The sequence below is a fragment of the Nipponia nippon genome, unplaced genomic scaffold (genome assembly GCF_047370975.1).
Source record: "Nipponia nippon isolate SJK-2023a ecotype South Korea unplaced genomic scaffold, ASM4737097v1 scaffold_5, whole genome shotgun sequence".
NCBI lineage: Eukaryota > Metazoa > Chordata > Aves > Pelecaniformes > Threskiornithidae > Nipponia > Nipponia nippon.
In genome coordinates, this window is record NW_028262369.1 from 4,193,412 (window position 1) to 4,206,495 (window position 13,084).

Here is a 13,084-nt window from a genome sequence, read left to right on the forward strand (position 1 = left end):
AGGACCTTAGTTCCAGGAATTCTTCATCCTAAACATACAAACAAATGAAGTGAAGTCTTGATCACCTGAATCCATGCCCTATAATTAAATGTAGTTCCAAGACTCATGAAATGGAGCATTCTGTGCAGAGTGAGTTTGGTGCTGGATCTCTTAAACATGACACAAACCAGTGGGGTACAACAGCAGTACTGCAGCTGAGCACAGATTGATGCTAACAGGATTTAGTGATTTATTGCATCAGGTATAACAGCATGGTACAAGGTAGCGTGCTATGATTAGATTTAAGCAACATAACTCAATGTGATGGCTGAAATGTCAGGAGGGGAAGGCATCCATTTTTCTGGTCAGCCAATATTAATTCCCCTACCTGATGTCCAGCATGATTTTTTTCAAAGAATCAGAACAGCAGGGGAAGGTTTACAAGGAGAGTTATATGTAGTTTTTCTGAACAAGCAACATCATGAACAGAATGATTTATAATAGATGGATAACGATCTAAGTTTATATCTAGCTGTTTTAGCTGTAACTAGCAGTTAGATGGAATCATTCAAGACCAAATCATCCTTAATCCCAGTTCAGAGCTTCTGTTCTTACAGCCCATCTGTTGACATGACAAATTTGTCAAACTTCAGAAGACTGTTGCTCTGTAATTTTACTGTACCCCAAAGTGGTGCTGCATAAATAAATCAAAGTGAAAACTGATGAACTTTGGCCTTGGGATAAAATATTTTGCTCATTATATCTTCAGAACAATTATTTCACATTGCCTCTGATACATTTATTTTTGTCTCTGGAAAGGAAGACTCACTCATTTACGAAATTTTTTCTCACCACATCTTTTTGTTCCAAACCATTTGCGTGAGGCTTCACCAGCCTATACCTCCAACCCTAAAAGGTGAGAGACCTGATTCAACTCTGAAAAAAATCAAGGAATTCCTCAGGTAAGAGATTATGCACATTAAGCCAGTTAAACAGGACAACATTGTATTTAATTTGTTCGGTTTTATTGAAGGTTTTGACATGCCAGATGTTCTGGTAGCAGGACAAATGCCAGCAGAAGTGCAAGAATTTTTTGTGTAGTAGACAAGTGTGTGATAGGTGTGGGCTAGGGTGGTCTGTGCACCCATACCTGTCTGTGCAAGGCAGCATCAACATATGTTTTGCAGCACAAGGTTGAGGTGGAAGCACAATGTTTGTATTTCATGGCTCCTGCACCTTGTGGAGGTCTCCTCTGCCCTCCTGCTGGTGGAAACATTAAGGTAGAGCTGTAGATGAATGTGCATCTTAATACCATCTTTGCATTTCTGCATGGCATTCTTCTGTAGCCCTTGGCACAACATCAAAGACGACAATGGCTAAACATTTAAGCAACTTCATGCTGAAATCTCTTTATTTCCAATCTACCATAGTAATACTTGCAGAAGGACTATGGTAGGCTTTGGCTTTCAATAGCAGGGCTAGAATTTCCCTCCCTGCAGAGGTGCATGCATATCTTGTGTCCTTAAATTCAATCTGGGGTTAAAGAAAGATCCAGGTTCAGCTAACAACCACTTACTGATACTAAAGAGCTTTGTCCCAGCTTTCTGGCTGTAACCTCCTTCCACATGGGGAAGAACCTCTTAGGCCTTCCCACCTTCTTGAGGCACCAGAGAGCTTCCACCACAAGGAAATGTGTAAAGGCTAATGCAAAGCTTTGCTTTTTAATGAGAATGCGTGGGAAGAATTTGCACAGCATGGCAAAGATGAAGCTTATTAGCCGAAGACCCGAAATAATCTCTTTAATGATTCTTATTTTCTTAATGTTCTCCCTTGAGCAACTTCTGAATTCTTTCTTTTTTTTTTTTTTTTCTTCTCCCAAAACTGGGAGCCAAACAAGGGCTAAAGAGGAGTAAGAGCCCTTTAAGAAATACTGGTATCAAAGAAAGTTGTTTATGTTTTGTGGCTGAATAAAATACTGCATTATCCTGAAACTTGTGGAGCTATCAATACCCTAGAAGGTATTTTAGGAATTATCAATTTAAGCTCTTCTAGGATTTCTCCAGGAAGGAGTGTCAATCACAAAGAGGACAAGTTGGCCAGGAAAGTTGGTGTGATGTAGCTGCAAGTCTCTGAAGAGTTATTCTGATGGGTCTCATGAGATCCATCTCAGTTTTGTTCTTTGCCATTGTGGTTGTTCTGCCATCCTGTGAGTGTGTGCAAAGTCGTCTTTAATGAGGAAGAAAGCCTAATCACTGGGATAACAGTCGTGTTTTTGTGTCCCTTTCTAAGGCTGCCAGAATTTACTATGCAAGTAAGGTATAATTAATAATGTGTGGTCAGTTGTTCAGAACAGGATTTTCTCAGCTAGTCACTGCAGTTTACTTGTTTGACTGAGGAAATATTTCTCCATGGAAAGAGAACAAGACTGCTTCTGAAAAGAAGTAAGGAGATGGTACATGGCTATTAATGCATGGAAGTGTATTCATAAGGTGTCCATCATGCCCAGTGACACCTGTGTGCATTTTTGGGGATCTGTCTTGATAAATCGAGCTTGTGAAAATTCCCTGTGCCATTTCAAAAGTAAATGACTATATGTAGGTTATTTGTCTGTGCCACTGAAATCGTATTACCAGTAATGGATTAGTGTGTCAGAGTGCATCATACATAAATGATTTTTAGAGTGAGCAACCTTCAACTAGAGTGTGTGGAGTACCAGAGCTTGTGGGGAATATCTGAACGGGTGGTTCTATGGTCATAGAAGATCCAGTGTCTGGGGACAGAGCTCTGGGAAAGAAGTTCATCAGGTGTGTTACTGGGTATCTGCTACTTTGCATGTAAGAGATGCAAATGTAGCCTCTGTTTTGAAGATCTTGCCTAGACACTCCTCTATCACCCAGCTCCAGATCCGTGGTTCAGATTTAGCACTGGTCCCTTAAAATGTGCAGTTCTACTCAAGCACAGTTTGACTTATTGTCTTGTGCTTTGGTTTGTACTCTGAAGCAACTTTGGCTTTGTACCCTAAAAATACTCATAGCCTGAAGGTATGCAGGTGTTCCAGGTGCTGTTTTCGTTGTCCCTACCTGCTGGCTGGTAGGATGCTGAAACAGCAAGTGGCTTATGCTGTAACCCACATCTCTTGGGTTATAGCTGTCCTGAGGGTTGAGGTATCTCTTTAGCATTGCCAGCAAGCAGCTGGGCTTTCTTCTAGCAAAGCTTGATCTTTACATGTTAATGCAAGAGCATGACCTTATAACTCCTGTACCATGATTGAATTTGTAGAAAATCTTTAGTTTCTTACTCTTATGGCCCTTTCTCCCTTTCCCGTTGATATCTACTTCTGAGCTATACAGTTTCTATTTCTCTTTTCCTGTTCTGATTCATAATATTAACAAGAAGGAAACATCCAAGAGCTATTTCTCTGACAGCCAGTGAAAAGTAGAAGCAGTGTATGTTAATTGGCTATTGTTTGTTGGAAAAAACCTCCAATTAGCTTCTAAAAGTTGGGCTCCAAGGGAGATTTGAGCTTTGTCTTTTAGGATGACTACAGCAGCTAAACCTTGTGACAAAATCTCAGTAGCAGTTTAATTTCTACTCTTACCATGATGAGATACAATTTCTAGAGAGGAGAATGGGGCACAGCGTTTGCCACTGTAATGCCCCTGTTTGATTTTGGGCTCGGGGAAGGCTTATAATGATCCCAAGAGTGAGATTAAGACACAAACAAGGTCAAATGCCACCTATCAGGCCGTTTTTATGGGATAAAAGCAGAAGAATGGAGCGATAGGAAAGGCAGGAAATATTAGGAGGAAACTAAGCCAGCATTCAGAAAGATAAGCAGAGGATAGAATCATAGAATCGTTAAGGTTGGAAAAGACCCTTAAGATCATCGAGTCCAACCATTAACCTATCACTGCCAAATCCACCACTAAACCATGTCCTCAAGCACCACGTCACAGATAGTCACCACCATGGATCCAGCGGCATCCCGTTGGTCCTCAGTCTTCAGTTCTTCCGTGGTGGGTGCACACACTACAGTTTTCCATGGTCTTTTATATACAGCACGTGTCCACAGTCTGGTACATGCGTATATGCCCCACGCGTTGTTCACGTGCTTTAGGTCTCGCCTATATGTGACCATTGGCAGGTCTTGGCAGCTGGCTTAGCCCAGACAGTGGTTGGTATCTTGTTTTGATGGTGCCTGATAAGCAAAAGAATGGTCTGCTGCTTCAGTAAGCTTGCATAAGTTTCCCTGCAGGCTGCAGTGTCGCTGGGGTTTCTCGGGTGTCGCAATTCTGTGGTGTCTTGTCAGGCAAGCATACAGGAGCAAGCTTTGAGACAATGGTTTGACATTCCAGTCTCTTAGTCACAGACAATTTTTCTGACTCTGCACCTGAACTGTCTGCCGATAAACTTTGGTGTATTCATTAATCACACTGATTTGATGGCAAACCCATTTCATTTGATAGATTTCATGGGTATTATTTACTAAGCCACTCTTATTTGAGTTTTTTCTGTTCAGATCATGTGGCTGACTGCCTGGATCAATGGAAAATAATTACTGCTTCTTCATTTAATGTTTAAATAAAGCAAAGATTTGAATAAGGCCATATATATGCAGCAGCTTTTAGCTGGCAAAATGATACCTTTCAGAGGTGTCATGTTGTGCTATTCTGTCAACAGAAGTCCTTAAAAAGGACGCAATTGCAGTGGCAGAAATGGGCTTTTATAACTAAATTCTTCCATTTGTGTGTGGTTCAATGGTACACTAGTATGAAAGTGAACTCTGATAATACAAATACCCATCAGTATTTCATTGTTATAGGAAATAATTTTTTCTTTTTTTCTAGAAACAATGGTTAAATAATTTTGAATGGATTTATGACTTTCACTTTTTTCTGTGAGCATTCTTGTGGCAGCAATATGGTCTCAGCACAGTGTTAAAATGCCCTTATTGAAAAAAGGAGAAATAAAAAAACCCCACTTGCAAAAGCAAACTCATGGGAAAGAAGTGAAGAATAAGCCTGACTTCCATTGGGGGGAAAACCCAAAAAACTTCATAACAAATGCTGCTTTTTTTTTTTTTTTTTTTTTTTAAATAAATGTAACCCCACACACACACTGTTTTCCCTCCTTCTCATTTCCTTATTCTTGAGCTTCTTTTCAGGGGAAATCTAAACCAAGGAAGAAAGAGAACACTATTAAGAGAATAAGCCACATGCTTCTAAAATACCTATCTTTTTGTTTTGATAATCTTCTTTTTAATTATGATGATTGTTTACACTTTTTAGCTGAAAACTGCATCAACTAATTTGGCTTTTTCATCACGCTGGCCGATATTGACTGTGTGTGTCGTAGCTCGGAGGAGTTTACAGCGAAAGACAATCATAAACTTGTCAATGAGGAATGGCCTAGATGTGTAAACTCAACACACTTTCCAGCTCCAGTTCCAAATGCTTCATTAGAATAACATCACAAAAACTATCAAAACTATTCGGGCATGCATAAATTCTGATGTATGGATCTTCTGTCAACCTGTCTGTGCCTTGCTGAAATGAGGCAATTATAAAACAAAAATGGTACTATGTGCACAGATTCTTTTATTTAAGAATTTCTTATTGATTCTGCTAAGACTTTCTGTTGTCTGGAAGAAACTTGGGCTCTTCATTTGACAAATATGAACACAGGATTCAAAGAAAAGGAACCACTCCACTAATGTGGGTACGCTTCCAGTCACCTGCCAACACTGAGATTTTGAGCCAATATTATCACAACAGCACTTTTTTTTCGCAGATGATCTAAAGCAATTACTGTGAAAACTCTTCTTGGTAATGGGTATCATCCCTGTTTCAGAGATGGAGGAAACAAAATGACAGCCAAATCTAACCATGGGCAGAAAACAAATGTTAAAAATGAGGAAAAAAAAGTGTGATTATTGGAGATCTTGGTTTCCTAACCAGAAGAGTGCTTGTTCCTTGATTGCATAGTTTGGATTCCCTTGAATGAAGTTAAATAAGTCTTGAATGAATTCTGTAGTAATACCAACCTCTGCTCTTGCTTCACTTGCTTAAAAATGAAGCTGGTCTTCTACTGTAAATATCTGGGGGACACGTGAAAGACCTGTGTCGTCTTTGCCAGTGTTAAATTAAGGCTTGATTGGAAGAAATACGCAGCATTTCATAGGGAAGAATGCACATTTCCAAGGCCCTCAGAGCTTAGTAAACTGTGTTATCTTTAAGTGTTACGTCATTAGTGTCTTGATTCCTGCCTTCATCTTCTGCCTTAAATACTTTGATAGTGATGTGGAGGTCAGAGTTTTCAATATGAGCATCCTGGGAGGACTTCTTCAGGGATGTAGATTCATGTTTGGACTGCTCATTACCAAGGTGATGTTAATTTTTAGGCAGAAGCCTATCCATGGTATTATTTCTGCAGAGAAGAAATAAACCAGTCATTATAATAGACTGTGAATCAACATGGGGAATGAGATAACTGAGTACATGAGATAACACTATGTTTGTTTCTTCATCTCTTGAAACTGTTGAAAGTGCTGCCTCAGCTGTGCTACCTGCAATTGTTAGGTAGTACATGTTTTAGGATATTCTCCTTATGTTTAAGCATATCTCGGATCTCCACATACAGAGAAGTCTGGCATTCATCTAGGACACAGAACTGGAAACGTACCTAGCGTGGGCTAATTGCTCATTATTTTTACTTCAGCAAAATTTCTTAGTACACCTGTGCTGTACTTCCCAGAAGAGATTACATACCCTGTTATGATAGGTGTTACCCAAACACAGAACAAAAAGACAGGCTATGCCTCCAGCAGACTGTAATCTCTGTAGAAATCAAGAGAAAACAGGTAGGGAAGGGAGCGCAAGGGAGTAAAGGAGTTAATATTGGTCAGACTGATAGGGAGTGGTCTTGGCATTAGTTGAACTGTTGTTGTCTTTGTTTGCATGATGAGCTGCATGATGTTTATAATGAACAAATGTTTTGGAAAAGAAAGAGGGATCATTAATGTTATCTGGCCTTTGTTTTTCCTTATCTCTGTGGAAATGTTTTACAAAATATTTTTAATAAGGAGAAGAACCCATTGGAGCAGATTGCTGCAGACGGTTTTGCCTAACAAGCTGCATCTGTCTAAAGATTATGAGTACTATTAAGTTGCCCTTTATTCAGCTGATCTTTTGAGATGGGAGCCCACCTATGATAATGTTGAGATATGCTAATATTAATAACAGTTATTATTAATATAAATAGTAAGAATTGTATTGATGTATTAGAAAGGAAGAATCATAGAATGCTTTGGGATGGAAGGGACTCTTAAAGGTCATCTAGTCCATCCCCCCTGCCATGGGCAGGGACATCTTCAACCAGATCAGGTTGCTCAGAGCCCCATCCAGCCTGGCCTTGAATGTTTCCAAGGATGGGGCATCTACCACCTCTCTGGGCAACCCCTTCCAGTGTTTCACCACCCTCAGCGTGAAAAACTTCCTTGTGTTCAGTCTAAATCTCCCCTCCTTTAGTTTGAAACCATTACCCCTTGTCCTGTTGCAGCAGGCCTTGCTAAAAAGACTATCCCCATCTTTCTTGTAGGCCCCCTTTAAGTACTGAAAGGCTGCAATAAGGTCCCCTGCAGCCTTTTCTTCTCCAGGCTGAACAACCCCAGCTCTCTCAGCTTTCCCTCATAGCAGAGGTGCTCCATCCCTCTGATCATTTTTGTGGCCTCCTCTGGACCCTCTCCAACAGGTCTATGTCCTTCCTGTGCTGAGGACTCCAGAGCTGGACGCAGTACTCTAGGTTGGAATCATTTTCTATTAGCTTACAAGAGGCAGTGATATTAGCCAAGGTCCACAGAAGTCAGTGCATTAGGTCAAATCCTGGTGCCTTGCCACCGGCCCTGTCTGTCTAAACATACAAAGTGGCCTCAGAGCAAATGTCGGTGCAGCGCTGTGGGCAGTTCCCGAGAACAGCCATCACCCAGTGCTTGTTTGTAAGAACAGGGCATGTCCAGCGTGTCCCTTCCCCTGCTTCCAGCAGGGACCTGCTGAGGAAATTCCTGAGCTGCTTTGCACTGTGCCTGCTACTCACTGTGTTTAACAGTGGTCTGCTCTGTGGAGGTATTTAGTCCCTTTTCTGCCTTGGTTTTACTTTTGTTCTCTACATTGCTCTGAGTTTCACAACGTAAAACGTGCTATATAGTTGCAATAGAGTTGTTATTTCTGTCGATATAGCACAGTGTTTTTATGACAGTTTTTAGTGACCAAGACACTGAAAGTCAGGAAGTATAAAGGAAAAATTCTTTTTTTTTCCTCAATAAATTTAGTAAAACTCTAACTAGGACTCTGGAATTCAAATGTAAATTACAGAGGTTTGTTCATAGGTCAATATCATTATTTTTAATGTTGCTTGCCTACTCAAGATTGTGTTTCATATATAGTCAAATACAGGGTAAAGGTTCAATGGTAGCCACTAAAGGATGAACATTATAGAAAATCTTTTAGTATTTAACAGGGAGGGAAATTCAGCATTGAACAAATTTATTTAAGGATAGGAGTGAATTTTATCACATGCTGCATGTAAGTTAGGACTATAAGGTGGTGAAAAGGAAAGTTGTAAGGTTGATGTAGAAATTACTGGTTGAAGTTTTACAGCCTATTACTTGTAAGAGGTCAGAGTAGATTCTGATATTAGTCAGTCCAGGCTTTAAAATTAATATTTTTAAGTATGCATCAGAGTGGTAAACTTTTGAAAATTTAGTCTCAAAGGGGGATGCTTGTTCAGGGCTTTTGAAAATCTATACGCCCTGTAACATTACTTCCTTGGGCAGATCTATTTTTAAAAGTATCTTTAGCCTGTTGACTTATTTTAAAAGCAGAGAGACATAGAAAGGGTCAAGAGAAATAGAAGAACTACTCCCTTAACTAGGTTAGGCATATTTATATAATAAAGGTGAAACTGAAAAGCCTTTCCAGGCAAGTCGAGCTGATACGCAGACTCCTAAGGGCTCTTAAATGCTTGCAGGTTGCTGGTCTACTGGAAATGTCCGGTACCGAGGCAGTTACTATCACCAGAAGCACAAGCTAAACAATCATGCTTTTGTGAAGATAGCCCTGAAGCCCAATATTTCTAATATTGCAACAACTTTTCACTGTAGGAGAAAAAATATGGGATGACTCTGAGGATTTGAGTGATCTGTGCTTTTATTCCACTCACAGAATAAGGGGCATTATCAGATGTACAAACCAGTTATCTTTCAGTTAATTAGAATCCATACTTTAAAAGAAATGAATAGTAAATGCTAAGATCTGCTTGGTTATGGACACATGTATTAAGTAATATAATCGCAGCTGTTGGTTGATATTGCTGTGTGCAGTAACAGCCTGTTAAGAAAGACAAAAGACTATTTGAGCAATAAATTTCCTTGAGTCATCCTCCCCTGCAGAAATGTTCAGAAGTCTCCTGAGCAGAGTTGTCTGTAGGTCTTCCGGCAGAGATGGTGTATGTCTGTGTTTGCCTTCCCTGCCGCTTTTCAGAAAGACCTGAAGGTTCATTTGAATGCCAAAGGATTGTTTAATGGTGTTTCAGAAACTTAAGCAGCTGGATAGCAGGTGCTCTTTCCACAATCCCTGTTTTTACCCATTTTCCAAGAACTGTAGCTCCACGGGAATCATACAATTGGGCTTCTCCTGCTAACCACTACATGTGTTTATTCCCAGCATCGTTAAGGTCAGAGTTTCGGTGAGGGAGGAGCCATTCAAAGGGCCATTAAAAGTCCACCCAGTCTCTGGATATGTTGAATCTCCTCTTAGTATTAAGCATGTCCAGTTTTCCTCCAGTGAATGATCACTCACCCGTCACAGGGAATGTGGGGAGTCCAGAATGTGGTAGATAGCCTATGCCCATATGGCAGCGGCCAGCACACAAGAAGCAGGAGGAGTCCGATGGCGAGTCCTCCATTTTTAGCTCTCTGTTTTTATGGTTGGATTTTTGATTGTTTGGTTTTGGTTTTAGTGGTTTTTGGTTTTTTTTTTGGTGGTGGTGGTTTTAGTTTTTCAGGATCTTCATACTTTTTAATGTATATTTCATGCTTGCATACTTTTTACACATATAATTATGTTATAATGATCGCAACCAGGATGAAAGGCAATTAATAACATTTATCTTCTGTTTAATAATAATAGTGATAAAAAAGTCCAGTAGCTTCAAAGAGAAAACATATTTATTTTTTTTTTTTGTCTGGCTAGACACTCCTGCAGAAACCAGTTGGACAATCCTGGATCTGAAAGTGGAAAGGTGCAAGCAGCAGAGCTGCAAGGTCACAGCTCTGTCATGGATCACCTGGGCTTTGTCAGTGAGGCGCTCTCCATCTCGGTCTGCCCCTCTGCAATGTACTATTCATTCTCCATTGTAAACTGCTGTGAGATCATCATACGAAAGAGAAATTAGAAAAGCTAATTCATTTCTGTCTTTCCCAACTCACTTTGAGCTCCTGTAAGAGGGAGTATATTGCTCTTGTCAAGATGGACATGTCTGGAATTGTAGAAGATTATTTGGTGATACCGAATTGCAGAGGATTAGTTAATTCCAGTCAGTTAATTTGCTTTAATCTTTCAACACTAGTCTCAGCTTTGCAAAATGGTTCTTTACATGGATATTTTAAACCAGTGAAAAAAAGAATTTGATATATTGCTATTGTTTGAGAATATATTCTCAAAAAGGATGTGTAGCTTAGCTGATGAACTCAAAGTAGCAGAGTGCTCCACTGCAGCCAGCAAAGTACTGTTTGAAAGCAAAGTAATTCTCTCTCAGAAAAGTGGTACAGTACCTTCAGAGTCCATGAAGAGAGGGTATGACACAGAGTAGTAACAGAAATATGTGGTGCTCAGCCTTGCCTGTCTTGTGGAGATAATCTTTCCAGGCTAAAGACCTTTAATTCATGGAGTCTTAGGGGGAAATCCTGACCATATTGATATTGATGTTTTTCAAATTAAAGACTGTTTTTAAATTTTGAAACAAAGAAACAAACAGAACCCCCCCACCAAACAGTTTTTAAAATTAAAGTATTCACATTTAGGACAGCTGGTGCTGAGGTTTCATCATCTGTCTTCAGATTCTGACTGATTCTTCATGCAAGGAATGTGTATAGCTTTGAAAAGTGTGAGTGCCTTTGCAGATTATATCACCCTAGATGATTTTTGAGGTGCTGCGTATCCTGTATAATCCCTGGGTAGATTTCAGCAGAGGATGGTGCCGACATAGCTCCTTTCTGTGGTGTATGAATGTTGCTATTCCTTTGTATTCAGGAAACAGGTAACTGAGAGAGAATCCTTGTCCACTACATAATTCGTTCTAATCATGTGTTCCCATCCTGAACATTGCAACATCAATCAAATGAAAAATAAAAATCACTTTTTCCCTGAGCAGTGAACAAGTGCCATGAAGATGGATGAATAGATACAGATTTGAATGCATGACTGGCATGGAAATCTTCAGAGGGAAGCATCATGGGTCAGAGGACTGGCAATGCTGGTGGCAGCCTCAATTCAGAAATGAGGAAGACCTATATTCTTCTTTTAAAAAGGAAAAAAATCCATAGTAAAAACAAGTAGTGGCTGAATTGTGGAAACCTTCTCCATGGCTGCAGGGTGAACAGCAGCTAAAATCTCTGTTTGACTACATGATAGCTACTTTATAAAGGGTCCTATTGAGACAATGACTGCAAGAGGGGGTTGAGTTGTTGTGTTAGGTTTAGCTGACTGATTCATTAGAAATTAAAGATTTCTATGGATGAGAGCGCTGAAAAAAGAAACACTCGGCTTTGTTGCACTAGCAACCTGCATGTGAGATGGTACCTTGATCTTGCTGCCCTATCAGCAGAGTGCCCGCAGCAGGTATTAATGTGCCAAAGCAATTGGTGAGATAGGTCAGGGTAGCAGAGGCAGAGTAATTATTGCATCTCAGGATTCCCAGAATATACTTTTATGGTTTTCTGCTCACCAGAAACATCCAAGTTCAAATGATTTAGGTGACTATGTGGAGCAAGGAAACGCTCAAGTGGGCAGCGATCCAGACTGTTCATATGCAAGAAGGGATTAAGGTGTTATGCTAATCAACATGTGATACCAGGCAATGTTACCAGATTATTTTTTTTTTCCTTCAGCCCCAACCCCCCTGTTCCTCTTTGTAATAGTGACGTGCAAAACCTCAAAACAGTGCTGAGAACGGATGATGACTTTACTTTTCCTGCCTAGTGAGTATTTATTAGTTTGCATAAGAGAAACATGTTTGGCATAAAACAGAGGTGTGTAAGACGACCTTAAACTGGACTTCATAATAAGCAAAGAGAGGAAGCTCATAGCTCATGTGTATTTGTGTAAGTGCAATGGTTATATATTATACACAAAAATGTACATCTTCGAACTGACACGATCTGCAAAACATGTAACTAAAGAGACATCTATGATATCGGATACTATTTGGATATTGAAGCATGTTATGATTTGAAATTGATACTAAAAATGGCGCTGTTTTTTCACTCATAGTAGGCAAATATTTACGGTGTATCCAGCATTGTGGAAATAACATTTTTAGGAGAACATTTTCTGATTTATCCTAGTTCATACATTATTTTGTAAGACTAAGAGTCCTATTGAAAGATTTGTTTGTGCCTGAATGGAACAAGAATAAATCATGTTCATGTAGTTCTAGCTTGGCTATTCAGCATCTGACTCACTGGAAAGATTTGCATCAACTTTGATGGGTCTGAACTGTAGAGTATATCCCTTGAATGGTTCAGAGCTTTTTCATTGCAATTTGATGTCAGTAATTATCAAGTGTATTGCCAAAAATGGACTTTTAATTTTAATATCTCTGTAATGAAAGTGGGAAAAATGTTAATGTATCATAATAATTAATGCTTGGCAACATGTACCTGAAGACAAGTGAAATAGTTTATCTATGGAAAGAGTTTTGATCTACCCCTTTCTGGTGTCATCACTTATCCTTTGCTGACAGATTCCTGTGGTTTCAGTACAGTAAATGCGCATGCTTAGAATTGCACCCAAGGCTCTTTGACAAGGAATATGGACTGCTAGTCCATGTG

The 13,084-nt window shown here is 39.7% G+C and overlaps 1 long non-coding RNA gene across 2 annotated transcripts in view; it reads left to right on the forward strand.

Moving 5' to 3' along the window:
• Positions 1-12,691, forward strand: part of LOC148052004 (uncharacterized) — a 33,373-nt gene extending 20,682 nt beyond the window's left edge. The window contains exons 3-4 of one of the 2 annotated variants that reach the window (XR_015699000.1): positions 803-941; positions 10,227-12,691. This is a non-coding gene — a long non-coding RNA (uncharacterized LOC148052004). The remainder of the gene's footprint in view (positions 1-802; positions 942-10,226) is intronic. The other variant, XR_015698999.1, reaches the window with a different exon arrangement.
• The last annotated feature ends 393 nt before the right edge of the window (positions 12,692-13,084 follow it).